The sequence below is a fragment of the Brienomyrus brachyistius genome, chromosome 22 (genome assembly GCF_023856365.1).
Source record: "Brienomyrus brachyistius isolate T26 chromosome 22, BBRACH_0.4, whole genome shotgun sequence".
In the NCBI taxonomy this organism is placed as follows: domain Eukaryota; kingdom Metazoa; phylum Chordata; class Actinopteri; order Osteoglossiformes; family Mormyridae; genus Brienomyrus; species Brienomyrus brachyistius.
The window spans coordinates 12,517,395-12,534,441 of NC_064554.1; the positions used below are offsets into that span (position 1 = coordinate 12,517,395).

General features: G+C 52.4%; 1 protein-coding gene across 9 annotated transcripts in view; it reads left to right on the top strand.

Annotated features, from left to right (window-relative positions):
• rbfox1 (RNA binding fox-1 homolog 1) overlaps positions 1 to 17,047 on the top strand; it is a 178,011-nt gene that overhangs the window by 103,313 nt on the left and 57,651 nt on the right. Inside the window, exon 1 of one of the 9 annotated variants that reach the window (XM_048990442.1) lies at positions 13,437 to 13,632. The exons of the other annotated variants lie outside the window; for them this stretch is intronic. The gene's annotated coding sequence lies outside the window, so the exon portion shown is untranslated. Of the gene's footprint in view, positions 1 to 13,436; positions 13,633 to 17,047 lie in introns of those variants that run through there. 9 annotated transcript variants of the gene reach the window in all.

A 17,047-nucleotide genomic window follows, 5' to 3' on the forward strand; every position in this document is an offset into this window, starting at 1 on the left:
GCGTGCGGCTCGGTGTCACGGCACTCCCCTGGAGCTCGGCGTGCCGGCGGCAGGACGCCGTCTCCAGCCAGGGAAACCTCGTACGTCCCGTGAAACGCCGCCCCTCCCCCCAGCCCACAGGTAAACACCCTATGGCCTCCGCGCCACATACGCTAACATCCGCTACCGTTAAGAATCACGCCGCGCGGCTGGCATTGGGCAGTGAATTCGGATGTGAGCTCTCTCGATCTCCCTCAATGAATCCAGCAGTTTTTTTTTTAAACACAGGATGGGATATTTATGATATCCCTAAGGGTGATTATGCTAATGATGCCTGAATAAAAAAAACATGCAACCCTCTGCGCCCCCCCCCTCCACCCCCCCACCCCGGGTGCTGTGAGAACAGCTGGTGCTGCTGTACAGTGACGTTAACCTGCAAGACCGAGGTTCTGCTGCCGCCATGTCGACGCCCTCACTGCAACGGCTGCCCTTCCCCCCCCCCCCTGCATCTCATGCCCTCTGACCCCCGGAGCTAAGGTCTCGGGGCGAGCAGCATATAAAGTGAGACAGATGGTATCCCCCTCCCCCCGTCAGACTGCGCCGGGACGGATGCGTCTGCGACGCCGCCCGGGATGAATATTGATGCCCGCGTTTAATAACACCCCCACGCCCAGCTTTCCACTGACTCTTTACATGGTTCGGCTGATTAAAACGAATCATTTTACATAATTAACATATGGTTCCAGCTCTGCCTGTAACATGCTGATTGCTTTACTTTTGTCTCAAGTCAATTGGATTCTGACCATACTGCCTGTTTGAAGTGAGAGCGGTTTATTCCTGCGGGCCCCCCCGAGTACTAGCCCAGGGGCCCAGCGGGGCCTTTAATGAGGGGCCGAGAGGAGTCTCCTTCTGTCGTCCTTCTCCGTGCTGCTGGCGTGGTGGGGCCTTGGCCTGGGGGAGGGGGGGGGTGAGGGTGGATAAAGCGTAAGATACATCCCAAATTCAGAATTCATCAGCGGTGGAAATCGTTGGCGAAAAAGTGACCCGTCAGTCCTGCGGTTTGCGGGTCGGTGGCGCTTTCTGATCCGCGGCATGTTCCGTTAGACATGACTAATCCACTGCAGCCGCCGCATTTCCCTCGCGGTGACACCGCGGTCCAGGCGAAAATCGGCAAGCGGTCACCGAGGCCTCAGCGTGATGAATATAAATACGGCCCAACTCTAAATAATTACGATGGTATTTCCGCATCACCGGTAAAGGATTTGTAAGGGTCTTTTCATTGAATACTAAGCAAGTTTTTATATTTAAAACCACAGGTCCCGGGTATTTACAAATTATAGCATGGAGTTCTTTTCAAATTGCATTTGAATTTCATAAGATGCTGATGTGAGTTTGTGATCTGGCACCTCATTAAAATAAAAAGCATATTTCGTCTTTGTTGTCAGCCAGAGCAGCCTGGGGATACACGTGCTTTTTTCCAGAAGAAAAGAAGGGTCTCTCTTTTTTCTGGGGTGCTAAATATGCCACCAGCTGCATGGGAAGTGTGCAGTTCTTACAGTGTACTTTGCTAATTCATATCATACATCGCCAGCAGGGAGCATCTTTCATGGTATGACAATCTTTACATGAAGACAGCGTAGGTCACAGCAATCTGACTCCGCCGTGTCAATTTTTATTTGGCTCGCCCCTTTCCACATTTGACTCCGCCCCCTCTCTGTGTTTATCCTGTCTGGGATATAGGGGCCTGAACAGGAGAAGCTCAGGAAGAGCCCACTGTGTGGGTACTGGAAAGCCTGCTTTGGCAATGGGCTAGCCGGCTCTTTTCAGTTGTTTAGCGTACGGTTGCACACTCCACATTTCGTGTTTGAGTGGAACAGGGATAGGGCACAGCTGGCAGGAGATGCTGTTATTGGTCCTCTACATCACAGTCGGCAAGTTAGGCGCTGGCCACGCAGGTCACCCCAGACAGGGCACCATGACCCCAGCAGTGCCCATTGTGAGGCGGTGTTCATTGTCTGTGGGTTGAGCATCACACTGTTTCTGACGTGCATGATCCACCGTTAGTGCTAATGATGTCTCCTTAAACACCTGCCCACACAGGGGGTAGATGAGCGGGGTATTATCGTGGGGCCAATAAAAGCCACGATACAAACGGGGGGCTGTCAGGAGAGGGGGAGTTTAAGCACATGTTAATCTTTAATAAGGAGCTCTGCTGGCCTGAGCTGTCAGTGGGGAGAGAGTGAGGTCCCACCCATCAGTGCGCCCTGCTGCTCCTCACCACATCCACCTGCGAATCCTTTTTTGAATTCAGTTTTATTTTCTAAACTGTGACCAGGAAGCCGATGTTGAGATTAGGGATGTGTGTCACCATGGTGGGGATGGCAGCTTCTGGACTCTGTGCTTTTATATAAATCGTGTTAACAGCTTACATTTTGGAGGACAGATTTGTCCGTCGTGATCCGACCCTCCGCTCCTCCGCTGTCACCCGTCGCCGTGCTCGTCTCGCGGTGACCTACCTTTGGCCCGCCACAGAATGACACACACACCAGGTCTCTGGGAGTCAGAGCGTGGGGGGGTGCCATCTCGTATCTGTGGGGGGGAGGGATTACAGATGTGCAGGTGAGCATGTGATTCACATGTGACGCCGAGCTTCATGGTGATAAGCGGGGCTGCTCAATTCGCCCGGACCGCTCTCCTCACCAGTGGGAATGCCTGAGTTCCAAGTTCCTTCTATTGGCCTTGTGAAACTTTTAAACCACTATCGGAATTTTACGTTTTTATGCACGAGATTTGAAGCGCAGAGTAAAGTGGAAATATTCAAATGAGGATTAAGGTAAATCTTCCTGGAAAACAATCTGGGGAACACAGCATTTTCTGGGAGAGGCGTCACTGTTGACAGCGGCAAGGTTCCGATCCATGAGGCGCTCCCCAGGGCCCGGCGTGAGCGCCACGTTGGCAGGTGGTGCGTTAAGAAGCACTGTGTTAAGAGCAGTGCGTTAAGAGGTTTAAAAGTGTGTCTTTAAAAATAACTCTGATAAATTCGGCCTGCGGCTGAATCGAGGACACGGGAAGCACCTGAAGGTGATTACGGCATCGTGGAAGATAGCACACCTCAGGAGGGGGGGAGAGAGGAGCACGCGCTGACTACTGAACCGGCTGAGCAGAGCTGGGCTCAAACGGGCCCCGTGGACCTTCTTATCATACAGGATGTTCTACAGAGTCACCTTCACTTGTGCTCAAGTTTGCATCGAGTTCCATGACAGAACAAAATCTAGTACAGTGTCAGTCACACATTGTTGATAAATATCTCATTCCTGTGGAGTCTTTCTGATTAAGATTGTATTACATGTTAATTAAAACGTCATATTCGTGAAATGTGTGTCTGTGTTCTCTGGAAAGCTGAACTTGACGTGCCCCCCCCCCCCACGGCAGCCGGCGTCGTGTACTGCCCCCCTGTGGACTCTGGAACCTTCGCACGGTTCCCGTCATCTCATTAAGGGAAGTGCAGACTGAACCCTGCTCCTCTTACAGCCATGAGCTGCGTTTTCTTTCTTGAAAGCCTTGCGGGTGGCAGCAGATACATATGCTGTGTTTCAGCTGCAAGCCCCCCGCCCCCCCCCCCCCCCCCCCCCCACTGACCTGCTTTGAATATTGAATGCTCGTTACACCCCCCCAGAATTGGCCAGCTCGGCAGGTTTTGTCCAATTCCCTGTTTCTTTAAGTCTCACCGGCTCGGAGTAATGTAAGGGCTGAACTGCTGAGGCGAGCGGAAGGCGGGATGCCTCGCTTATCAGGCATAATGTGCCCCCCCCCCCAGGCTTACCATTCTGCATTCAGTCACATAGCCATGAGCAGTGGTGGGGGGGGGGTTGTCAGAGCACGTTTTTACTACTGAGTGCTTCACATCTCATCTCTGCGCTCACCCCCGTCCCCTCCGACATGCCCCTGAATGAAATACGCTCCCATCGTGTGCTGTACTAGAACTCTGGCCCCAACCTGGGGGGGCGAGTAAGCATGGCCACAGCGATGGCTCTCTCGTTCCGCCCCCACCTGGCACCCGTGTTCACCTGCCTGTGAGAAGGCCCCCACCAAGTCGTAGTTCTCCTTCCCGGGAGGTGTGTGATGAGGCCGCACCATGGTGATGCGGTGAGAACACGGTATTACAGCAGCTGGCCGTTAATAAAGTGCCCGCAGGCCAGAGAGAACGCTGTGCCTGGCCAGTCACTCTCAGGCTCTGTCTTAACGAAGAGTCACTAGCATTAGCATCGGCTTAATTGGACGTGATGTATAGCATGTCTGGCTGTGGGTGTAGACCGGGTTATGGACCATCTCTGCATGGACAAGGCAGGGATTCCAGCAGGTGTGGATGGTAAACAGAGCAGGACTCTGATCCAGTCCGGAGGCCAGCAAGCTCTGCGAAAGACTCCGGCTTGTTCTCTCTCTCTCTCACACGCTGGATCACGGAGCTGTCCATGGTGCTGATCAGCACCCCGGCTCTCTGTCCGTCAGCTGCAGGCAGGATGTGAGTTTCTGCGGCGGCTGCAGATGTGTTTACTGATCGCCACGTCTCTCTCTCCCTATGCCATGGTGGGCCTGCCTGCAGCACATCACGTGACGTAAATGTTCCACCAGAAGCCTTCCGTTTTCTGCCTTCACAGGGTATTTTCCCCACCTGCCGACCCCTTTCTTCCCATAGCGGCGCCCCGAACGTTTCCATGCGCTCCCTCTGGTGGCGGCCCCGACAGATGCCGTGTCATGTGATGGAGGAAGGAGGGGGTCTCCTTACGAACCGCTGCATCCCCCCTCCGCCTGCCTATGTATTCCCACCCCGCTTGTTTCATTCTTTTTCTTTTCTTTTCTGTTTTTAACTCCACCCCTTCTGTGTTCAGTATCATGCCGGCACAGGTGTCCGGTGGATTGTGGATGAGTGAGGAGATTCAGAGTCAGCGATGCGGTAAGCGAGCAGGTTAAGGGGAGCAGCTCGGAGTGCAGTTCAGCGGAATACTGATCATTCCTCTTTTCAGTAGCCGACAGCTGAAATTGGGGAGGGGTCCTGTTTCCACATTCTCCCCTGTCCCACAGTGTTCTGTTCCTGTCGCGCTGTGCTGATCGCCACTACTGTCTCGAGGAGGCCCTGCCTCTGATGGCTTTGCACTGAAGGTCTTGCTGCATTTTCTTCTTTAGATTCTCAGAACACAATGAGGTGAATGAAACTCGGAGTGAAGGACACTAATCGGAAAATACAGTGATTTAGTTTAGCGCTATTCGTCTGCAGCCACAAAAATGTGTGTGTATGTGTGTGTTAGTGGATTCAGTCCTGGTAGATGACGGAAAACATGCGCTGTTCTTCAGTGCAGTTGGTGAAACCGGGATTTTTAATTAGCATAAGTACAAATACATGTCCTACGTGTACAGAGTCACCCTTCCACATTAAAAACAGCCAGACAGGCGGGGGGTGTTGGGTTGGGGGGGATTAATACTCCTGAAAGTGAACAACCGCAGAAGCAATAGCAGCTCTTAAGCTTGGGGGGTGGGGGGGGGCGGGGCCTTTGTTAAGATTGATGAGCGGCGCCTTACGAAGCCAGCAGGCCCAGCCGAGCGGCCAATGTGCTGATGGCAGCAGTTTGCTGCAGACAAAGCCTGCCGTGTCACACACTCCACGGCTACCCCCAACCCCACCCCCCCCCCCCGCCACACACACACACACACACCTGAGAACGGGTGCCTGTTCCCCACTCACTGATGTCCTTAAACAAGAAAATGAAAATTAGCGTCCATGTGGATGTCTGTGTGTGCCTGTGAGCCTGTGGCCATACGTGTCCATACCTGCCTGGCCGTGCTCCCATACGTGTGCATACCTGCCTGGCCATGCTCCCATACGTGTGCATACCTGCCTGCCCGTGCTCCCATACGTGTGCATACCTGCCTGGCCGTGCTCCCATACGTGTGCATACCTGCCTGCCCGTGCTCCCATACGTGTGCATACCTGCCCTGGCCGTGCTCCCATACGTGTGCATACCTGCCTGGCCGTGCTCCCATACGTGTGCATACCTGCCTGGCCGTGCTCCCATACGTGTGCATACCTGCCTGGCCGTGCTCCCATACGTGTGCATACCCTGCCTGGCCGTGCTCCCATACATGTGCATACCTGTTTGGCTATGCACCCATATATGTGCCCTGCACACAAACTCTGCATCAGCGCCTCCTGTCAGTACCCCATGTCAGTGTCCCGCTCTGGTTTGTAACAGACCGCCGCATGTCCCCACCCCACATGCTGATAAACCGTGCCATTAACCTGCCTGTGTGTCTGACACTGAGTCATATGTCGGCAGAAGGTTTTGGGTTTAACGTTCCTTGTGTGATATATGAATGTTATGTATTATTACATAATTTCATGTGACAGTTGACTGATTTGATTTCTTCTGACAGTGTGGGCTCAAGTATGATGTATTGGCTGATCTGTGTGTCTGTCCTCTTTGCTGGCATATGTGCACGTATGTTTGTGTCTGCGTGCATCTGTGTTTGTTGGTTTAACTCTCACTTGAAGCCTGTATATAGAAATCATTGCATGATAGGAAACAATATGTGTGTAATAATAGTAGTAGTATTAATATTGTATCCACATTTTCCCACGGCATGTGTTTAATTTTAATATCCTACATGCCTGGAAGCTCGGCCTGGAGCCTTTTCTCACTGGGAGAGCTCACCACCCGCATGATCTGGTTTATGGGGTAAGGAGTGTTTATGGGGTGACGACCTACTGCCCCCGGTGGGTGCTCTTCACCTGCCTCGTACAAGTCAAACCAAGTAGTTATTTTTTTTTGTTTTATGAGGGATTGAGTGATTGTAATATCAGATGGAGTCCAACGGGGTATTTGGAGGAGCCACGTTTGGCCGTGAGAGGAAAGTCATGCCGTCTCCACAGCTCCTATGCCTTTCAGTGCATGGGGTGGTTGGGGGGGGGGGGGCGGCTGCATTTTGGACCAGAAAAATACCAGAGGTTGCTTTTATCATTCAAGTGTGAACTTAACAAAATCCAAATGACGTCCATCGGGAGAGCGGGCAAGGCGGAGAAGCAGAGAAACACAGGTTATCTTCCAAATAGCAGCAGATGTTATAAATACTCTTTGAAACCAGAATTACTGCGGGAAATGGCCCACACCCCATGCTGACTGTCGCTGTTTCAGGCCGTTGGGAGACTTCCTCCCCAGGCGTGACACTCTGGGGTTAATGTCCATAAGCTGTACGCGGGAGTGATAGAGCGTCACGGACGTGAGCACTTAAATACTTCTTTAAGGTAGAGGGAAAGGGGCGGGGGGTTAAGAGCTGGGGGGGGGATTAGTTTCAAGGCTGCGGCGGACCAGTCACATTCCTGAAACAATATAGTCAATTAAAAATTGATTTCTGCAGCGGTGATGTAGGGAGACGACACATGCATCACCAGCAGGGCGCGCCGCCGCCCTCCATCACCGCGGGGAAGGGGGCCGGCCGCCGCCTCTGCCGCTCCGGGAGCTAAATTGAAGTGTCAGGCACTAGAATTGGATTTTATTCCTGATACGCCGAGTTGGCTGCCGCGGGAACCACCCTCAGCCCGAGCCAATCCGGAGAGAGCGTCCTGACAATGGCGTGAGTGGTGGGAGGGGGAGGCCTCTCATGGACAGATTCATGGCATCGCCGGCCGAGGTTAAAACACTAATGGGAAAAATTAAGGGCAGGGGCACCGGGGGGGGGGGGGGGGGGGGTATTTTTAAGGAGTCAGTGTGGAATGTGACACTGGGTCCACAGCTGTGGGGAGTTCAGTGATCTGGTGGCTATTTAATCAATACGGCTTTATTCATAATTACAGGCTTTCCTGTCATGGTCTTTCTGCGCCGGCTGAATTAACGTGGCCTGTAGGCAGCCCCCTCGGGGTTCGCCGGCGTGTTGTACCGGCGCGGTCAGCTAAGCACACAAAGTGTTCCAAACAGGCTTTCAGACACGTGACGGACACCTATTTAACCTGCCTGGTCAGGGTCTTGTCAGCTGTGTCTCTTTGTTTATTATTGGAGCAATAAGGTGTGGCCACACCACCTTAGAAGGACTCTAGAGGGCGCCCTCACTATCGTACACTCACCAAGCTATGGACGCATGACGGGACTGGATTCACTTGTGATAAGATGGGCGGTCAGATGCGGAGTGGAGGAGAGCTCACCTCTCTCTTCAAGGGCCCTGTCGTTTGCAGACAGCCGCAAGGCTGGCCCTTCCTCCCTTTCTCTAATGGAGGGCGTGACAGCTGCCTGCTGTTCCCCCCCCCCCATGGATGCCACAGCATAATGACAGGCAGGCGGCCATGCTTCTCGACACATGACATCATCTGCACACTTCCTGCTCTGGATGGGGCACGTAGGCTAGAAGTGCGGCTGGCATCTGGGGGCACTGCCACGCTTCCGGAAATGCTAGTGAAGTGTGCTCCAGTCACCTGACTGCGCTATTTTAGAAATGACTAAATTACCCAGAATGCAGTCTGTTCTTTGCTTTTCTTTCTCCACTGGGGTGACATGGAGCTTCAGGATTCATAATGAATGCAAATTACTGTTTCAAGGTATTAAATTAATGAAGTCGTGCGGCCATATCTTTCATGTATAAAATGCCGGATAAGCTACAGGTGTGACTTTAAAAGTCAGTTACAGTGCAGAATTGTCTGTGACACTATACCTGCCCACTATTAGTGTGTCATTGTTCCTTGCGTTCTTCCCTTATGTTCCGCCACATGTTCCCCATGTATTCTTCCTTGTTCTGCTGCATATGCTCCCCCATATTCTTCCCGATTTTCTCCCACCACGTTCTCCCCATATTCTGATCCCTACCCCCCCCATATTCTTTGTCATGTTCCTCTCTATGTTCTCTCAAACTCCCTATCTTCTCACTCACATTCTCCCCATATTCTCCCCCCATTGTCCTCCCTCCTGTTCCACCTGTCTCTCTCATTGTCTCCGCAATGTTCTCCAATACATACTTCCTCCATGTTCTTCTCCTTGGCTTTCACCTGGCTTCACCTGGAGACCCGGGAGGTTGGTGGCAGGTGGAGGTGCTCGGCTGCCACCCAAATCCTCCATGTCCCAAGGAGAAAGCCCTGCCGTGATCTGAAGACCCCACCCAACACCCAGCCCCCTGGCTGTATAAAGGTGTTCTTGCAAACTGATACCAGCAGTCAACCTGTTACTTTGATCTGATGTCCAAATCCATTCAAATCCACAAGAATATTGTCAGGCTATAAAGATCGGTGGGATAAAATGATAAAAAAATGTATTTTTAAGATTTAAAAAAAATAATCTGTGTTTTAAGACGGAGCTCAGAACCTCAGAAGATTTTGTGAATAGCAAAATGAGGCTCTCCAGCTTTCTGAAGAGATCGGAATATTTTTCAGCGTCGGAGCCCCTGTGAAAATGAGATTTGCTTCTTCATGTGAAATGAAACTCTGGGATCAGCTGGCGAAAGTGGGTTAGAGAAGGCCTTCGGTCAAATGAGGCGCGGATTAAAACAAAAAGAGGAGAAAGAAAGGGGGGGGGGGTCACAGTTTGTGGAGCCTGCTCTCTCCCCCATCCCGCCACTTCCCGGGAATTCAGCTGGCTCGTGTGGGGCTTGGCATACCGCCGGGGGGGCCATTTTATTGGGATGCAGCAGTGTGAAATTTCCTCCTTCATCCCAGGCCGTCTAGACACCACTTTCCTGGCAATCGGAAAAATTAGAAGTGTGGAAAAGGCTGCTGTTATTTTTAGTTGGGATGGGGTGGCGGGGGGGGGGGGGGGGGGGCGGGGGGTTTGTCTTTTTGTCGTTTAAATGGGACGCCAAGCCTGACCCTGTTGTGCTGCATTTTGATCTTTTTCTTTCTGCCCCGGTTGGGGGGGGCTGTTCTTCCCCTCTGAGTGCCTCTTCAAAGGCGGCGTCAGAAGCGTAAGACAGTGGATCAGCCCCAGGAGCCGCAGAACTGGGCCGGGATGAAGGTCTGCTTTTGTCTTTTGACATTTTCTGCATGCAGACTTGTGGCTTCAGGTCCGAGTTTCGTATTTAAATCAGCGCCAAATCGGATTTGATATTTACTTCTGTGTCATATCGCTGCCTTATGCAATTACTGTATTACTCCACAAAAGGGGAATCAAAAAATGGCTGCATTTAATGAGTAAAGGGTCACAGTGGCATAGGATTAATGTAATGTGATTTTGTTGGTTCTGGGGTGTGGTGGTGTGAACTGGAAGCCCCCCCCTGAGGAGTGGGGGTATTTATGTCCCACAGTGTCCCTCTTCATGGTTTTGAATTTGATCCACTTTTTTGTCAGGGACAGCCTGCGCGTCTTGATTTCAAAACAAACCTTAAGCTTGTCATTGCACAGGTGAATACTGCGTCAGGGCCAAGACCTGCAGCCCCGGGGAGGGGGGTGGGTGGGGGTGGACAGGGCAGAGTGCGGCTCACCACCACGCAGGAGCATGTTAAACTGCGTCTGTGATGTGTATCCTGGGAAACGAATTTCCTGGGCATTTGTTCACCCCCATTCCTACTCCCCCCCCCCCCCCCCCCCCCCCCCCGATGGCATGTGACCAGAATGGGAAGTGACAGACCCACTAACGGGTAATCTGGGTGAAATCGCCACGCAGCCTGGCCAGCCTGCCGCTCTCACCCATCTCCGTCACGCTGATATGATCAGAATGAAGGTTCCGCAGGGTTCCGCAGGGTTCCGCAGGGTTCCGCAGGGTTCCCCAGCTCCCAATGGGAGAACAGGCCGTTCAGTCCTCGTGCTACATTGTTTTTGGAAACATATTGATAGGGTCAGATTGGGACGTTTCGTTACACCCCCACGCCGTATCCTCAGGGATGCTGAGATCAGAAGGTGGCACTGTGGTCTCAAACCCAGATCCGTTGCTTTGACACTCCCCAGTGCATGATATCAGGGTGTTGCTGTTGGACCCTTGAGCCATGCTTTTGTGGATGCTCATGAACGGGCTTGTGAAGCGTTTACTGTAAAATGTGGCCATTTCACCACTTCAAAATAGGCTTGGCGGTAAAGTGTAATATCCAGACACATCCGCGAATGTGGGGAGATTAAGCAGACGTGGTCTCACCTTCATCATTTCTGATGTTTATTGGGATTTCCTCAAGTCCCCCCCCCCCCCCCCCCGCCCACCCCACACACAGGTTTGATGTTTCCTGTCAGGCCTGCAAAGTGTGGCATCTTGGGGTCTGCTGACTGCGAGTGAAGTTAAACCCGGAATCCGCTCGGGATTTTCAGGAACTTCCCGCAAGCTGCCATCAGTACGGCGCTGGCTTGGGCCAAGCCTCCCCATCTGGGATGCTGTCGCTGCGGACGGCCGCAGGAGCCCCCGATGTCGCGGATTAGCAGGACTGCGGGAGTTATTTTATATCTCCGGAGGGCCAAAATTGTCTGTTCACTCTGTTTTAAATGCATTTTCCGGAGAGAGGGCAGTATTTACTCTGTTTATTGCATTTCATGATGTTTTTGTCATATATATTAATGTCTTGACACAGACCTTGCTAAGCAGCTTCTGAGAATCACATCATAAAGTCGCATAAACCCACTGACCACAGAATCGGCCATCATTCCTTCCCATCCTCGAAATGGAAAAATTGTGAGTGATACATCTTACTGACAACATAATTGATTTTATATCGATGCACTCCCCAGCCGATGTTATCCTAATTCTATTATTGAATTTAATGCCAGATAATGCCAGTATATTATTATTCTCCACCCCCCCCCCCCCACCTTATCCATTTGTCCCATTCTCACCCTCAGAGTCACCGACTCTGTTTCAAAATGAGAGTCTCCGGGGAGCAACACACAGTTGTGTCGGTCTGTGCCGTACAATATTGCTGTAGATACTGGAGAAAATTCCAGGATGTGAGCCCCCTCACAGAGCCTCATCTTAAAACCTTCTTTCTGTAACGGCTCTGCGTCTGACGCATATGACAGTACAAGGACCCCACGTAGTCACTGAGCCCCCCCACCCCACCTCATGTGGTCAGGTGACAACTGCCTCGTCCTCTGGGTTTCCTGCCGAAATGAAAAAAGCACTGAAATTTGAAGGGGTGGTGCAGGTTACAGTGAATCGGTCTGTCTGGTCGGGGGGGGGGTGGGTTTGGGCTGGCTCCTGCCTAACGTGCTGCAGACACTACCTGGATTCTACCAGGGGTAGTATGTTGTCCCACTCTGCTGATCTGTCCCACCCCCTGTGCACCGCTGTCACCTGATCCATCAGAGATACCCCCCCCAGCCTGCTTTATTTCTGTATTTCAGTATTCTTATTACTGCACCCACTGTCTCTGTGTTTACTGGCCTGCCTGAAGTGGCTGATTAGCTGATTACAGCACGTGCTGATCTCCACTCGCCCTCCCGCTGGCGATGCCTTGGGCACGGGCTCATCCAACGCCGTAGGTGACAGTGAGAACATCCCGATTCCCAGTGTCACCGGCCAGCTATGACTTTTTGTGTGACATTTAATCCCAAATTGTATCCGCAACCACAGAAGTGTGTTTCACTGTCCGACGCATATCATATGTGTTTCAAACTAGCAGTCAGAGGGACGCGCGTGAATTTTTTGGGGGGCAGCAAATGTTTGCAAATTGACAGGTGAATAAATAATCCTGCCGAGGAGGATCGAGGTTTATGTACAGAAGACTCAGGCGGCGAAGGGAGACGATGGGATCCACACCTCATGTATGGAGTCTGTCCTCCTGTCTGAGATAGAAAAGGAGGGGTTTGAATAGAGAAGGATGAGAAGCAGGCAGAGGATGGCGATATTGTTTTAGACCCCCCCCTCGGAGCGCGTAGGTGTCTGTGCACCGCCACCGCCCACGCCGCCAACCACTGGCCTGTGAAATTTATTCATTGTCAGACTACATGGAAGACGGGGGCGCGCACTCGCCAGTAATAATGTTTGACAGCCAGGCGGGCGGCCCCCCCATCACCTGTGCTGTCCCACCTTCCCCCCTCTTTTCATTATGGGTTTGGGAAATCGGCTGAAATTTGATTACACCGCGAATCGGGGGGGGGGGGGGGGGCGGGGGGGGTTCACCATCCAGTGACCCCACTTTTGAGGGATGAGCGGAGTAACCAGCTCAGATGAAGTTTATAGTGTATAAAAATGTGGCCCCTGCACTGTGTCCCCCCCCCCGCCCCCCCCCCCCCCCCCAAATCTCCTCTGCAGCTCCAGTGTGCACTTGAGCTGTGAGCACATTACGCCCCCCCCCCCCAAAAAAAAAAACAGTATAATTGGGCAGATGAATAAATAATATAAGGAAATAAACAGTAGTGGCTGATTGGTTGTTCTCTATAGGAATGAGCCCGGCTGGCCAATCAGGAGCAGCACAGACCCCTCCCACCAGCACAGTCCGGCAGCCTGCGATAGAGCAGCATGATGCATTGCACTGAGGGAGACACGCTTGTTGGATTATCTATTTCCCATCCCTCTTCTGCTCTGCTCTGCTCTGCTCTCCCTCCCCTGGGGTTCTCCTTGCATGCGCACCCCCAGAAGCGTAGCCTCTGCGTCCCCCCCCCCCGCCCCCCGCGTGTAGTGCGAGTGCGTTACATGGAGCTCCCCGCCGACCAATGCTGATCTGCGCCTGGCTCGTCCTCCCGGTGGAAGCAGCTTTCAGCCTGGGGTGAGTTTGGTGTCCGCCCGCGTCGCAGTGCCGAGTCGGGAGTGGGAATGAAAGGGGGAGCCATCAGTCCACTGCTAGTGCCAGGAAGTGAGGGGGCGGAGGGGGGGGATGGGGCGGGTTTCTGAGGTACCCTGGGAGGGAGCAGAGTGCCCGCGCATGCATGCGAGCGAGAGAGCGATCGCTGGCGGCCGTGCGTCAAACAGCGAAGGCACTTTTATGAAGATTAATTGAAAGTGATGTTTGAAACCCTGGACATGTAGATCGCAGGGAGATGGTCTTTTTGCAGTGAAGGTGCAGTACATCACTCACTCACACACTTATTAAAATTCTGCGCCATCGCTCTGGTGTCATAGTATTTAACCCTGGTATTATCTGAACATCTTGCAGTAAATGTGTCGGGGGTGACTCTTTATCGTGAATCTTGCAACATACATTCGTATTTCCCAACGTGACCAGCTCCCTTCGTACCTCCAGATGTCAGCGCACATGCAGGTGCTGCCCGTGCTTTTCCTCTTCCTCCTCCCGGTCCCTCCTCCCCAGTTCATCCGCTTCCCATTGGCTACCAGGGGTCACATGTCTATCTGCGCCTGGCACGTGCCAGCCTTGATTGGATCAGTGTCAATTGGCGGCGTGACAGGCGCCCCTGCGCCAGCGGCCACCGTTTTCATTAAACTTTGTGTCTGTTATCATGCTGAAAATCCGTCTCTGCCGTGATGCATTCTACGGATTGTTCCGCGATTTTTATGACAGACAAGTTAACCGTGGCTGTGTATCAGTTTCACAGGGAGGAAGAAACTCGCTCAAGTGCAACAGATATAGAGAAGGGCAGATGGAGAGACCATGCCATGTTTTAAATATGGGAAGACCACCCCCTAGGGCACGACGGTTTCGAGGCGACCTCCCCTAGCCTTGATGTATCCCACAGGGTGCAATCTACATTTACTACAAGAGACGCACCCCGTATCTGCAGTGTCTAAAAACGCATCTGCGGTGTCTGAAAACACCAGGGGGTGGGGGAGGGAAGACAGGGAAGCTCAGTACGGACGAGGATCAAGAGGGACAGGGGCTATGGATAAAGAGCAGTTATTTTAGGGAATGAAGGAGTCCAGCTTGAATACAGTACTGAGAGTGGAAATTCTGGAACATTAAAGTGTGACACCTAGGATGGAGCTTTCTGGCAGTTTAAGATGGGAGAGCAGGGGGCATTATAATCCTCCAAGGGAGGGGTGGCAGGGTCCCTCTGGGTGATCAGGGCAGATCAGCACCTCGCAGGATCATGTTCAGAAAGATCGTCGACGGCGTTTTGGAGCCTAAGCAGCCTGATCAGGTCGCCAGAAGCGGACCTGCTGGGGAGTTTGGCGAGCAGCGTCGAGTGTCCGTGAGGGAGCTGAAGCTGTGACGTATGAGTGAGGGAGCTGAAGCTGTGACGTACGAGTGAGGGAGCTGAAGCTGTGACGTACGAGTGAGGGAGCTGAAGCTGTGACGTACGAGTGAGGGAGCTGAAGCTGTGACGTACGAGTGAGGGAGCTGAAGCTGTGACGTACGAGTGAGGGAGCTGAAGCTGTGACGTACGAGTGAGGGAGCTGAAGCTGTGACGTACGAGTGAGGGAGCTGAAGCTGTGACGTACGAGTGAGGGAGCTGAAGCTGTGACGTACGAGTGAGGGAGCTGAAGCTGTGACGTACGAGTGAGGGAGCTGAAGCTGTGACGTACGAGTGAGGGAGCTGAAGCTGTGACGTACACGTACGCGAAAAATATAGTCAGTGTTGGTCATTCAAGAATCCGGTGTGGAGTATATTTTCCCAGCTCTGAGTCTGATCCCATTTCCCAGCACGACTTTGCTCCTACTCCTGTAATTCTCTCTCCTTGCTTGGTGTTTAGGGGTTCCATTTGAAAAGAATCCTCTGTCTAATATGTGACCGATTCTCCACTAATAGATGCATTCAGAGACATTGCTCACTCCGGTAATGTACTGTCTAGTGACTTTTAACTTAAGGTGTGTATCTATGGGGGGGGTGTTTGCTGGTTTCTCTCCATCTCTGTACCCCCCCCCCCCCCCCCAGCCTCCCATCTCTCTCCCACCTCCTCTGTCGCACTTCATTGTGCTGACCGGCAGCATCTTTAAACTCCACCGTGCTTCAGGCCTTGATTGTTTATCTTAAAGGGAGTCGCGTGAGAGCTACGGCCTTTGCCACCAGGATGTGTCAGGGTGTCAGGGTCTTTCCAGGAAGATCACTGAACTGGTGTGAACGTGTCTGAATGGGTCCGAACGGGTCCGAGCTGATGGAGCGCGGCTTTCTTTAGAACCCGGCCTTTTTGTGTGCCGTTTAATTTACAAAGGAGAGGAGCCCTTAACGGGCTTTCAGGTTGTTTCCCTGAACAAGGAGACTTGTCAATAAAGTAAAATAACCACGCTTGACAACAGGGGGGTGTTTTCAGGGGCAAGTCACCTCCAAATCCAAGTCTGTCTGTTTGCTGTCCTGCTGAAGAATGCATTCATGGCGTATGATTTAGTCCTATTTAGGTGAGAAACCCTGATTGGGTGACATGTTCCTGACACATGGGAAGGCAGAGCATTGATAATGCTGCTAAAAAGTCCTGTTTTTTACAGTTTTACAGAGGAACTCCACCCATATATGGTGGCATACCATGTTAATTGCATTCATCACCATGTCATGCCTAGCATGTACCTTTGTTTTCCAAAAGTAAAAAAAAATAATAATAAAAAATGACCCTGTGATGTCACCAGGAGGCGTTACTGTTCTGATCTGAATTTGAGAAATAAATATTGTGTTTTTCTGACCACAATGTCAGCTGCATGTAGTTGTCATCTTTCACTTACAAAATGTTGCGATAGTCAGGCTAGAGAACTGTGCCTCCCCACTCCCAGCATTTTCTGTACATCCTCCCAGAGAGATTATTGCCTAATTGTTGCTAAAACGAAAGGCGTTTGTGACTGCCAGATATGGCCATCGTGCCGCACACCAAAGGGCCAAACGCAGAGGCACGTTTCATTACACACAAAAGCAGCAAGACGGAAGGGGAGCGTCGAATCCGCCGAAGTGGGCGAACGCCAGGCGAAGACGTATGGAAAGCGGTCGGGTCTTTGCCCTTGAACGGCGCCCAGCAGCCTCCATTAGCATGGTAGCGTGAGCTTCTCGAGGCGGCTCACCTCTAAGCCGTGCTGGATGCCAGCAGGGTTAGCGCGGTCGCTTTGCGCTACAGCAAGATCCCGTCAACATTTCAGCCGCCTTGGCCTTGGTGGCTGGAAGCCCAGATCAGCGGCTGTGCCGACGCGGGCGGCTCGTCCGCGGCCTGCGCCCCAACACGGTCGCATGACTCCCTCCGCCGTGCTGCAAATTAGCTGACTCACCCTTTACAGGCTGCGCTAAGTGCCGACTCCCTCAGGCACACCA